The sequence below is a fragment of the Myotis daubentonii genome, chromosome 1 (assembly GCF_963259705.1).
Source record: "Myotis daubentonii chromosome 1, mMyoDau2.1, whole genome shotgun sequence".
In the NCBI taxonomy this organism is placed as follows: Eukaryota; Metazoa; Chordata; class Mammalia; order Chiroptera; family Vespertilionidae; genus Myotis; species Myotis daubentonii.
The window spans coordinates 230,561,806-230,575,728 of NC_081840.1; positions in this window are offsets into that span (position 1 = coordinate 230,561,806).

The following is a 13,923-nucleotide window of genomic DNA, read 5'->3' on the forward strand; positions in this document are numbered from 1 at the left end:
AGGGACCATCTGCCTCCCTCATCCACCTGGTGCTTTTCATTCTGGTTTGGCAGCACCCAGCACCCAGCACTCAGCACCCAGCGGGCAGAGCAGACGTTCAAGAAGGCTTTGCTGACTTAGCCTGAGGGTTGTCAATCTTGTTCCCCAGAGCGAGGCCCAGCCCATTAAAAACCCACAGAGCACAGGCCGAACCAGCCCCACTGGCCGCCCAGACCGCCTGGGGCGCAGGTGGGCTCAGGGGACCACATGTGCGTTCTGCTCACACAGGTGTCCTTTGCCGGTCGCCCCTGCTGCCCCTCAGCCCCCAGCCTGGCCCTTCCTCCGCCTCTTCAGCATCAGGCTGCTCTGCCTGGAATGTGACTGTTAAAAGCCCAGGCGGGAATCTCCCACGGACGAAAGCTTTGTCTTCTCCCCAAGGTTCCTCCCGTCCCCCCAGGCCTGAGCCGGAGCCCGGGCCCCTCGCGGGAGGAACCTGTGACCCTCATTATGTCCAACAGCCCACAGCCAGAGCTGAGGACCCAGCAGGTGAGCGTTGCTCAGCCAGACACAGCGGTTTCTTTGGATGGATTCTCCATTCGTTGGCTGGACACATGCTTACGTTTTGAGAGTCTCCTGAGATGGACCCTGGGGATAAGCTGTAAACGGAGGAGATGGGGTACCATCCCTGCACAGGAGAGTAAAGGGGCAACTGGCTCCAGAAACGCCGGGGTAGGTGGTGCTCCTGGCGATGGCTCACCTGCTGGGGGGGGGGGGGGGTAGGCACGGAAGTGTGTGTGGGGGGCGTGGGTGAGGGGGTGAATTTGGAAGGGGCTTTGCTGCTGGAGGAAGAGGCCACAAGCCACAGGATGCAGGTGCCTCTGGGAGCTGGACAAGACGAGGAAAAGAATTTTGCCTGGAGCTTCAGAAGGAACCAGCCCTGCCCCACCTCGACTTTATTTTATTTTTAAAATATATCTTTATTGGTTTCAGATAGAGGAAGGGAGAGGGAGAGAGGGGGAGAAGCATCAGTGATGAGAGAGAATCAGGGATCGGCTGCCTCCTGCACACCCCACACTAGGGATCCAGCCTGCTACCGGGCATGTGCCCTGACCGGGAATCGAGCCGTGACCTCCTGGTTCATACAGGTCGATGCTCAACCCCTGAGGCACACTGGCCGGGCCCACCTTGATTTTAGCCCATGGCGGACACCTGGCCTCCAGGACGGTGGGAGAATAAGCCTGTGCTTGAAGCCACCGGTTTCTGGTGAAGCATCGCAGCAGCCACAGAAGCTCAGGCCCCGTCCCCCCGGGTTCCATGGAGTAACAGAGATCAGGTTGCGAGGAACTTGGAAACAATCTGCACCGACCTGCCTGGTGCTGTGCTGCCTCCCCGCCTCCCCGCCTCCCCACCAAGTGCTCACCCAGAATCTGTGGGCTACCCCCCTGGACCGGGAGCTCACGGCCCCCAAGGCCGCCCCCCGACCCGTCTCTGTGCAGCTCCAATGAACACAAGCTCTTCCCAAGGTGAAGGTGACTCCCTGCTGCTGCCTCGCCCTCCTGTGCCTTCTTCCACAGAGCAGGCGCCACGACCACGGTCACTCCTCATTCTGTCACCGCCAGTCGCCTGGCCCCGGCCACCCGAGACACAGACCCGCCCTCTTTCAGAGCAAACGTCCTGTCCTGAAACTTTCTCCAGGGGAAGTGGCTCAAGGCCTTCTCCACAATCGCGTCACATTTAACGGTTCTCTGCCCGGACCCCCGTCTCCTCCCAGGGCCAGTTCTAAAGCAGAACCCCCCTTGCGGCCGGGGCAAACCCGAGGCCTGGGGGAGCCAGGTGTGTAGCTGGGCCCAGCCCGGCTCTCAGCCATGTTGAGCCGCCGCTGCCTGCACTCCTACTGGGGTGATGGTGATGATGGTGATGGTGATGATGATGATGATGATAGCTAAGCCCTGAGCCTTGCTCCGAGCCTGAACGAGAATTAATGCGTTAATTCTGTCGTCTTCATTTCAGGGCGCGGAGGCACCGAGGCTGAGGGACTTGCTCCAGTCGCACGGCATTAGCCATCGGAGGGTCTGTAGCTACCACCCAAGTGGCCTTTGACCTTCACGCGGGCTTCTCTGGTTGAACCTGAACCGACACACATGCCATTAGCTCCTTCTTAAAGCCGGGTCCCTGTGTGGTCATGACGAATCCAGCCCAGGGCACGTGCCCTCTCACCCAGAGAGGTAGCATCGCCCGACGGCGGGAGACGGCCCCGAGCTCCGAGCTGGGCGGACCCTGCCATGTCTCTCTCGTGGCGCAGTGAGTGCTTTCGTCACCGGGGCCTCCTTTCTAGCGTTTCTAGACAAAGAGCGTTTCACCCTTCCTTCTAGCTGTTCAGACCGGCTTATTCCACAAGCGGTGCAGGTAACCAGGGAAACAAAGACTCTTTGTCCCGGCCCCGAGGGGTGATGGAAAGTTCCCGAGAGACCACAAGCAATAGGCACTCGCTGTTCTCTCGGTCCCCGGTTCCTTGGCCCAAACGCTGAACCACACCTTCCCCGAGGGTTCCCTGTGTTCCTGTCCTGTGTGTGCGGGGATGGCAGCCAAGGTCGCCACGGCCCAGGCCAGTGTCCGGCCTCCTCCGCTGCCCAACGCCCAGCCATCACCGTCTTTGCCAGCGACAGCGTCCGTCCTCGGAAAACATCGCACTAGACACGCGCCGAGTCTGAGATGCTGGCGCCAGGGCTGGTGTTGGAGGCCACCTCTGGGTCTGTCCACTCCTGCTGCCTTCTGAGGTCAGCACCCAGCGGTCAGGGTCACCTGTGCTGTCCGGCCCGGCACGCCCAGCCAGCAGCTCTCTGAGGGGAGCAGGCTGAGCGATTGGCCATATTGCCGCCTCCTGTCTTCCTGTCGACATCGATGTTCCTTTGTTCAGAAGCAACACGTCCCCCCCCACCCCCCCCACCCCCACCCCCGGCGGCGGAGGGCTGTTTCTGAGCTTGCTGCTTGCGCTGTTGGCACACCCAGGTGGAAAGTTGGCCCCCAGGGTCCAGGGGGAAGCGGCAAAGACAAACACCACGGCTGGGCTGGGCTTTGGCTGGTGGTTATGGAATGAACCCCATGTTCTAGAACAGAGACCCCTCTGTGAGCCTCAGAGCCTGGGTCCAACGTTTATGGGAAGCCACGTGCGGGACAGGTCCTCCCGGGCGTTGCCCTGGGCCCATGCCTGCAGAGACGCAGAGAGCAAGCCTTTGCGAGGAGTCCTGGCGTGGCTCACAGAAGGCCACAGGCTGTGGGGCCCGCGGACCTCCGTTCCCATCTCGCTGTGTGTTTTTTAATTTATTTCCCAGCCGCAGTTGGCACCATGGTGTGAGCTTCAGGTGCACAGCGTAGTGAGGGGACATTTACGTACATTGCAATCGATCCGCGATGAGCCCGCTGCCCTCTGGCACCGTCGTTCTCACAATGTCACCGCCAGATTCCCTAGGCTGCACTCTCCCTCCCGCCCCTGATTCTGTGACTGACAATCTGCGCGTCTTCACCCCTTTCGCTTCGGTGTGGAGGTGACTGTGCAAACCTTGTCATTCCTCGTCCTTCCTGATGCGTGGGGTTCATAACATTCATTGCTCAGAGTTTTTGTAAAGAGGAAATAAAGGTGAAACCGCTGGAGTGACTGTGGGAGCTGTGGGTTTCATTTTTTTTTTAATCTTTCCATTTCTTTTTTTTCCTGCTTATAGACCTTATTCCTTAACTGCCTCTTAGGCCAGTTCTTACCTCCCGGTTATGGTAATGGTGGTGGTGGATGTCCCAGGATGGACCAATCAGCGTCCTTCCCTGGGATTAATGGTCGGGTGCAGGAGGAAGTGGCTCTCTAATCCCCTCCCACCCTCCTGCATGGTTCCCAGGAGTACGTCCCCACGCAGGTCCGTCTGCTGGGCGAGCAGAGCTGGGAGGTGGACGGAGGGAAGTCTGGATGACCCGCATCCGGTCCTGGAGGCCTCGTCCTGACATCCCTCCGCAGACTCCGTCAGCTGCCCTGCTCTTGTTTCTAGCGATAGAGCTGGGGGTTCCTTTTGGTCTGAGCTGGTTCCTGTGGGTTTCTTCCTTCTCTGGTAACGGAGAGTCCCGACCATCACAGGGCCCCGCCCAGGGCCAGGCCCACCACCACGCCCTCTCCTCGCTGAGTCTCTATCTTGGCCACCATGGTGTTGGGCCTCACACAGTCCCGCCCCTTCTCTCTCCCAGACGCATGCCAGGTCTGAGCTTGCCTGGGCCCGTGAAGCGATGCGTGGTTGGGGGAGTCTGTCTATGTAGCGACCCACAGGGGCCGTGACAGGGTCACTCCTGGGCAGAAGCTGTCAGAGCCCGTGCCTGCTGTGCCACACTCGCTTTCTCTCTGCCAGGGGACCCGTTGGAGAGGGTGGCTGCTCTGCCAGCCCTCCCTGAGGAGGAGGAGGAGACCTGGACGATGCCCAGTCCACATGTGGTGGGGACCACGGCTTGTCGTTATCACAGCAAAACCTAGCCCAGCCTGACTGCGGAAGGCAGACGTCTGCCGTGACCTCCAATGACCCCATCGAACCTTTCCCCTGGGCGGAGGGTGGAGCCTGTGAGGACCCTGGGACACACCCCTGAGCTTAGGTTGTTTATATGGCGAAGGGACCTGACAGATGTCCCAGAGGCGGCTCATCATGGGCTCAGTTCATCAAAAGCAAGTAGGCGGTGAGCCTGGTCCAAGCACACGGACCGCAGAGCAGAGCATCTTCTCAGGTCAGTGGCAGAGGGGGAGTCAGAGAGACTCCCAGTGTGGAGAGGGTTTGCCCCGCCATTTCTGGCTTGAAGGTCGAGTTGATTAATGACTCATGTGATATTCCCCACGCTGCCTCATGATGGCTCATCATGTCTTTTCAGACTCAGGGTTGCTGGTGGCAGGGCTAAGCCGGCTGTCTCTGTGCTCCCAGGGCCCTGCACAGGCCTGAACAAGTGCTCTATGGACCTGTGAGGCTGCCCTTGCCGGTTTGGCTCAGTGGATAGAGCGTTGGCCTGTGGACTGAGGGGTCCCGGGTTCGATTCCAGTCAGGGCACATGCCTGGGTTGCAGGCTCGATCCCCAGTAGGGGACGTACAGGAAGCAGCCGATCAATGATTCTCTCATCATTGATGTTTCTATCTCTCTCTCTCTCTCTCCCTTCCTCTCTGAAATCAATTTTAAAAATATTTTAAAAAACAACAAAAGAACCTGTGAGGTTGACACCTGGCAAAACTGGGAACTGGTCGCAACTTTCCCGCCAGCCTGCCCCACCCACACTCAATACATTTTATTTGTGGAAGGACAGAGAGAAAGAAGGAAGAAAGTAACTTCCTTAGATGCTGCCAAGCTGTGTGGTATCGGGCAGGCCCCGGCTCTACCTCTGTTTTAATTTCCTTGGAAAATGAGGGGTGACTTTAGTTAAGCTCCAGCACCAGCCCTCAGACAGGCGCCCCCGAAGCCCGCCGGGCCGTCCAGCACCGCGGACGCCAGCGCCATGGACGCCAGGCTGTGGTGCCAGCCTCTGCGAGGTGGGGCTTCCTCCCTTGGCAGCGCTGGCATGTTCGCCTGGCAGCCGGCACACGCCCCGGGCAGGACGGGCGAGAGCACCCTCAGCCTGGCGCAGCCCCCGCGGCTTGGCACCGGGAGCCGCGTTAAGTGGGGCCTCCCGCTTTCTTCTTTTCCTCTGAATAGTTCCTTTTTCCTTCAGGAGGAGGCCGTGGATTCCAAGAGCCGGGCTCGCCTGGGGCGTGGAGCGAGGAAGGCGAGGACAGAAACACCCGGGAGCACATAGATCGCCTGTCTCGGAACCTGCTCTCCACGACCAGCCTGAGAGGTGGCGTCAGGCCCTCGCCCGCTCGGCACTCTTAGCTCCCAGGCCACACGTCTTCCCATGCCGCGCTGCTGGAGCCCGCCGGGCTGGTAGCAAAACCTCCATCTTCCTGGCGGCAGAGCCCATGCTGTTCTTGGCACCAAGTGTCTCGAAACCTCTTCTTGGCAGGGCCGCGCTCTGATCACAGATTGGGAAGGCCCAGGGAGTTCTGTCCTCTGAGCTACAGTCACTGCCGCAGAGGAGATGGGAGACGCCCTAAACATAACGTAAAATTCTACCTTTGAAGTGATTCAAAACAAAGACGGAAAGGCCGAGAAGCAGGCCGGGGAGAATGCCGTCATATCCACATGGATCATGTCGGTTCCACGCTCTGTTGGGTAGCTCTTCCTCACTCCCTTTTAGCTCCAAGGACCTGGGACTCTTATGTAGTTGCTTCATCATTTGTTCAGCAGAAATTTGTTAAGTAGACATGTTGCCTCTTACAGCTACAGACTTCGTCTTTAGAAAATGAACCAGAAAACATATGGACATTCATCAGGTCTTTCTCACCAACAGCACCATAATAATCATCTTTTATACGTGGGCATCAAAGTTGTCACTTTCCACTCGGATGCCTGGGTTTCTGGCCACGCTGTTCCCTCGCCTGTTCCCTGCTCCGAGCCCCACTGCAACCAGGCTCAGATGACCTGGTGACTGGATTGTCCCTCCCTGCCAAGGCAGGTCCCGACCCCAGGTAAGGTGGCTGAGTGCCGTGTCCTCCTGTAGATTCCCGTCCTTACCTGTCCTGACATTAGCCACGGATCTTTGCGTGTCCACCGTTCTCTCTTGTAACCCTTCTCTGCTGCTCACAGCTGGATCCTGAGCCCCCAGCACAGCGCCTGACACCAGAGACATCCCATGTGCTCCCTCCTCCCCACTGTTTGATGAATGAAGGGCAGACCAAACCCATTTTACCAATAAACTATATGGCTTTAGCCCGGTTGGCGTGGCTCATTGGTTGAACATTGACCTATGAACCAGGAGGGCACAGTTCTATGTCTGGTCAGGGCATATGCCCAAGTTTCAGGCTTGATCCCCAGTAGGGGGGTGTGCAGGAGGCAGCTGATCAATGATTCTCATCATTGATCTTTCTATCTCTCCCCCCCTCTCTCTTCCTCTCTGAAATCAATAATATATATATATATATATATATATATATATATATATATATATGGTTTTATTAATTTTAGGGAGAGAGGAAGGGACAAGAAATAGAAACTTTGATGCATCAACATGGATCAGCTGCCCCCCTGCTGGGGATTGAGCCTGCACACACCCCCCCCCCCATGTGCCTTGATCAGGAATTGAACCAGCAGCCTCTTGGTGCATGGGCTGATGCCCAACCACTGAGCCACGCAGGCAGGGCCTTCCCCATAGCTTTCCTAGCACTGCACCCTGAAGGGCCTCCTGCCGCAGCTTCCTCACGTCCCCTATTGAGGGCACGATGCGGTGGGGTTTTTGCCTGATGCTTTGCAGAAACTGATCTGCTCACTTAAAAACAGCTTTGCCCGTGGCGCCCATGTCCGGGGTTTCACAGAGTAATCTTCCCATTTTCTGGCTCGATTTATCCTTTAGAAAATGAAAAATGATTTTTCATTTATCCTCATCCTTACTCTCATTCCGCGGGTCCGTGGGGTGGCCTCGGGTTGAGTCCAGGCTCCATCATCCCACGCTGGTTGGGGATGCACTTCCGTGGCCGCCTCGTCACAGGAGCCGTGCAGGACCCGCAGCGAGAGGCTTAAGTAAGGTTTCCCCTGCCGCATGGTATCTGCTTCCCCGCACCGGCCACCAGGGACTTCCTGCCAATGCTGCTCACCACACACTTTATGGTACAGAATAAATTGGGCTACGGAATCCCGGAAGCATCTGCGTCTGGAAGCGTCTGCCCCATTCACAGACCCGCCGGGGAGGCATGGCGTGCCCGGCCGAGCACCTGGCACTGGGAGCCCGACAGCCTCGCGGGATGTGCTGCGGGATTTTAGGACTGAGCTCCTTTCATCGCCTCTTAGCTGTAAGCCCCGTGCGTCATCATCTTCTTCTTTTTTAAAAAATGCTATTTTATTATTTTTTAAATATATTTTTATTGATTTCAGAGAGGAAGGGAGAGGGAAAGATAGAAACATCAATAATGAGAGAGAATCATTAATTGGCTGCCTCCTACACACCCCACACTGGGGATTGAGCCCACAACCTGGGCACGTGCCCTGACCGGGAATCGAACCGTGACCTCATGGGTCATAGGTCAATGCTCAACCACTGAGCCATGCTGGCCGGGCGAGTGTCTTCTTCATTTACAGCACCCAGCAGTGCCCGTCTCTCAGTAGGTCTCGATACAAGTTCACTGAAGAAGTGACTAGATGAATGGATCTCTGAGACTTAACTGTTCACATATGGAAAATGGAAACATAGTCTTTCCAGGCTGGTTAAAATGAGTAATTGTTGCAACATCCTTATTACACTATATGGCACATAATAATTGCTCAATGAATGGATAAACAGTGACTAATATTCTTAGTCCTTGTAGGGGCTGGAGGAGAAATGGGAATACCATGTAGAGGGAGGAGGAAGAGGGAGTTAGAAAGAGGGGACACTACATTCAGCAAGGCTTCCTTCCCCAGGATCTTGGGTGACCCCTCCCCATGTCCGGGGCATCTGACCTTGGGATGTCCTGAGGTTCAGGAGGGTAGAGGTGGTCAGCACCTCCAATGCCGGTGCCCAGAAGCAATAGGACCATATTGCAGCCTGTTCAGTGGGTGTCACAATCTGATTCCTGGCTGCATCAGGCCCTGTTCCATTCTCTGGGCACTCCAGGGGTTGTGTAAGCTAATGAGCATCTATACTAATAATAGAGGAATATGCAAATTATCCAGGACACCATCACAGTAATGACCAAACAGCAGGCTGCATGGGGCGACCAGGCCGGTAGGGGGGTTAGTGAGGGACAACCAAACGACTGAACAGCAGGCTGCGTGGAGCGACCAGGCCGGCAGGGGGCAGTTGGGGGTGACCAGGCTGGCAGGGGGGTAGTTAGGGGCGATCAGGCAGGCGGGGAGGCAGTTGGGGGCAATCAGGCCAGCGGGGGGGGGGGGGGGGGAAGGGGCGGCAGTTAGGGGCGATCAGGCAGGCAGGCAGGCAGGCAGGCAGGTGAGCAGTTAGGAGCCAGTGGTCCCAGATTGTGAGAGGGATCGGGCCTAAACCAGCAGTCAGACATCCCCCGAGGGATCCCGGATTGGAGAGGGTGCAGGCTGGGCTGAGGGGACCAACCCCATTCACGAATTTTGTGCACCGGGCCTCTAGTCCCGTAATAATCTCCTTTTGTGCTTACATGACCTTGGAGTCATTCTGCAAACAAAGGGTTGCATGGGACTTGTGCATTCTGTGCCCAGCATGTAATAAGCACATGTTGTTGAGTGAATGAATGAATAATTGAAAGGAGGTAGAGTGGGGTCCCTCTTAGAACCTCCCCCCGTCTTTGTTTGGCAAGCACTTGGCCGAGACCATGCTGGTCACACTGTGTTGTTCCCAGGTGACCCTCAGTTCTGAGCAACAACAGGACAGGGTTTGAGTATTGGAAGGATACTTAGACATGACCTCATCCACAGCCAATCTGGTTCATGAATCATCCCTCTGCTATTCCTGACTACGAAGCCCATTCGGCTGTTCCCTGGTTCATTCATTCTTTCAGGTTGCTGGATGTCTGGTATGCGCCTATATTGTTCTGGATGTCAGCAAGATGATGATGATGATGACAATGGTGACAGTGGGTGGCATTCATCCAATCCGTATGAGTTAAATAATGGGCTAAACTGCTGAGCCAAAGAAACCCTCAAATTCAAAACACAGTAGTTTAACTATGATAGGGTTTTATTCTCCCTTAATGGTCCAGAGGAGGGCAGGCAGTCCAAGTCCATTTGGCGTCCTTCTACGTGAAGTTACCCAGGGCTCCTTCTATCTGCTGTTCAGTTACTCCCTGGGGCGCGGTCCTCTCCAGCTGGGCTGAAGCTGGCTCACATGACCACCTAGGCAGTTTACATACAGGAAGGGGAAGGGAGAAGGCAGTCCTTATACACACCACTCCTCATATCCTGTTGGCTGAAACCTAGTCATGTGACCACTCCTACCTGCAAAGGATGCTGGGAAATGTAGTCTCTAGCCAGGCAGCCATGTGCTCAGCTAACACTGGATGTGTGAATGTTCTCTTTTAAAAAAAGAAGGCACAGATGGATACCAAAGATCAAGCAGCAGTCTTTGCCATACAGCATAGCTCCTTCATCCTTTCAATTTACAGAACGGGAAACTGAGGCCCAGAAAGCAGAAGCAGCTTAGCAGAGGCCCCATAATGTGCAGAACTTTTAAGGCCTGTCTCCTGCCTTCTAGGCCACACACTTCCCACCTCAACACATGGTGCCGTTTAGTAAATCATCATTATGGCTCCTGCTACGAGCGGTTCTGCCTCCTGAGGGAAGGATTTATCCTCCCTGGTAGACTACTCAATGGGCCAGCGGTTCTTAGTCTGTTCTTCAGCGGAGGGGTGGGCTCCTGGAGCCTCTGAAAGAACTGGGAAAGACTGAACTCTCCCCATAAAAACACTCAAATGTACACACACAAGCTCACGTACAGTTTCCTGACTCCTCCCGTAGGTTAAGAATGCTGACACACCAGGTGGGAAGACGATGAGACACACTTCTTGGATGCTGCTCTTGGCAGCTAGGCGTGGAGCCTTCCTTCTGACCCCGCCCGGCTCACACACAGAGGGAAGTCTCGGCGAGCGCTTCTCTCAGGTCAGCACGGAGCTACTCTGCAAACTGTCTCAGTGTAAGAACAGGCGCTCAGAACTGCGGGCCGCCAAGTTCCTAACTCTGACAAGGCCGCTGGGGAAGGTTTGCGGTGCCAAGAAATGCAGACACCCCACGTTAGCAGCAATTCACGGACCCTTCATCTGTGTGAATGCGCACACATGCACACACACACACATGCATACACACATGCACACAGGGTCTCAATAAAAAGGTCACTCTTGAAATCACTCTTTTTTCATCACGAGGGATAATTTGCTGTGTGAGTGAAACGATTTGCAAGCAGAGCGCTGAACGTGCTGACCGCCTCTTATCTTGGGGCGCAAAACAGCCTCCATTGGTCTTCCCCTTCATGACGCCCAGTGCTGCCAAACGGCCAGCAGACGTGCAAGCAGACGGCATGCACGCTAAGTGAACCAGAATTAAGTTTTAAATAAAATAGGCTTACCAGAAACGATAACAACATCTTTTCTAGCCGACCCTAAAAAACGGCTTGGCACAGAAGACGCCCTTCCCCCGGGGACGACATTAACCTCTACTGCGCCATCGCGTCACGTACAGTGAGAGGTGTCAGCCGCGGCGGTTTATAGCTCCAAGTGCGAGGATGGTGGAGGCTCCATCGTGTTCCAGGGACAGGACTAGAGCCCCAGGAATCTACTCACAGCAACTTATGTCAGAAAAGAATCCCAGCTGTTATTTCTGAGCCTGTACTTGGGATCTGAGAACACAGGATCCTCTATGGGATTCATAGGAGAACCCCTAGGGCAGCGATCGCCAACCTTTCCATCCCATGGCACACCAAAACGAATTATTAAAATTCCACGGCACACCAAAAATAGATATTGTTTTGTGGATCAGACAAAGAATAGGTTTAATTTTGATTCATTCATACCAGATGGCTATTGTTCTATTGGCTGTTGTCATTTTTCCATTTGACAATCCTATATAACAAAAGCCTATTATGCAAATCGACTGAAGCCCAATATGCAAATAAAAGCCTAATAGGCAAATCAAACAACTAATGGAACGACTTGTCGCTGTGATGCACACTGACCACCAGGGGGAAGACGTTCAACGCAGGAGCTGCCCCCAACCTGCAGGCCCCAGGCCAGCCACAGTGGGTGCCAGTGGGGGTGGGGGGAGGCAGGGCCTGATTGCCCCACTGTTTGCCCCACAGATCGGCCCTGTTCGCCAGCCAGGCCTAGGGACCCTACCTGTGCATGAATTTCATGCACCAGGCCTCTAGACTAAGAGAAAAGAGGTCTGTGCCCCTGACTAAATATCGCATGGTTAAAAATTCTTGTGGTGCACCAGTTGAAAATCACCGCCCTAGACCATAACTTCATGCTCTTCCCACAGTGAACCTTCAGAAAGGCAGGTACGCTGAGCAGAGAAGCAGGTGGCTCCTGTTTTATTTACCCATCGGTTTTACACTTAGAAGACATACGATCCTTGTCAGGTGGTGATCCTGGGGCTGGCTGCACCTGGGACACAGACAGAACCCGAGCCAGCCATTCGCTCTGGAGGGGACTGGACAGCACGCCAGGTCCCGTGGGAGGTGAGGAGGAATGTGCTTACTTCACAAAAAGTCAGCCACGGCGTGCCAGTGGCACCCCAGCAGCACCTTCAGCCATGACTAGCCATGGCTAGGGCTTCTGGAGACTTCCACACTCAGCTGTCTGCCAGGGAGACCAGAGTGAGCGCAGCAGGTACCACTGTTACCCAGCCACCTTTCTGCTTCTGGAGACCTTCCTGGTTGAAAACGCGCCTTGGCAGGGAGGGCAGCCCAGGCAGGTGGCCACATGGGATGTGTGACTGTGCCCTGTGGAAAGGGGCAGCCTCACCATGATACCTGGCAAGTTCCTCCCTGTGGGCCTCTCCGAGTTATCCGTAGGAAGAGTTAGAAACTGAACCCTTCCTTTGGAATGAAACCGTACTTGTTCTTAGTTTTTAAGCATATTTGCCGTGTGTTAGCCTTAGTTACGCATCAATCTAGACCAGTGATGGCGAACCTTTTGAGCTCGGCATGTCAGCATTTTGAAAAACCCTAACTTAACTCTGGTGCCGTGTCACATATAGAAATTTTTTGATACTTGCAACCATAGTAAAACAAAGACATATTTTTGATATTTATTTTATATATTTAAATGCCATTTAACAAAGAAAAATCAACCAAAAAAATGAGTTCGTGTGCCATAGGTTCACCATCACTGGACTAGAGCTCCCCATCCCACATGGCCCTGGGAGCAGTCGGCTACTCTGTATGTGACTAGGCACCGAGACCGTCAGGAAGGTTCCAGACACCTTTTATCACAGAGCGGGTGCTATACATTTCTGCCCACTGCTCCCTCAGCTCTCCTGGTCCAGAGTCTGACACAAAACACACGCTCCGGAGGCAATGGCAGAGAGAAAGCCTTTTGCCAGGAGCAGGTAAACATGACCTCGAACGAGGCTCTTACCAGATCCACTTCCTGTGCTGTCCGCACGGCCCATATAAACACGTACCATTTGCTTATAATCTATAGGTATCCCCCAGTTTTCAAAAGTTCGCTTGACACCACTTTGATTTTACAAAAGACCTTCATCAGCCTCTGTTTTCCGCTAACTGAAAGGAACCTGAAGAGGATTTTTGCTTTTATGAATAAAAGCCAAAAGCAAAAATAGCAGGCCCTGAGCCAAAAAGTGCCTGGAGCCACCAAAGCTGGCAGACGCCTGGAATGATCCGCCTCAGAGCGCCAGATGGAACCCACCCGGCCCACACCTTGCCTTTGGACTTCCGGCCTCCAGAACAGTGAGAACATATTTCTGCTGCCGTTGTTTTAATTTTATCCTCATCTGAGTTTATGTTTTAATTGATGGGAGGGAGGGAGGGAGGGAGGGAGGGAGGGAGGGAGAGAGAGAGAGAGAGAGAGAGAGAGAGAGAGAGAGAGAGGTTGATCAGTTGCCTCCTATATCTGCCCTGACTGGGGATCAAACCTGCAACCTGGGTCTGTGTCCTGACTGGAAATCAAACCCACAACTTTTTGGTGCACGGATCAATGCTCTAACAAGCCACCCAGCCAGGGCTATTCCTGCTGTTTTAAGCCACCAAGTTTGTGGTAACTTGTCACAGCACCATAGGAAACTAATACAATAACATGGCATGAAGGGCAAGCCATTTGGCCCTCTGAGCCTCTGTTTCTCCATCTGTGAAATGGGGATGATCGTAGCACCCCCTCATGTAACTGCAGTGAAGAACTGTGAACAGGCCTTACAAAATCAGGTGAG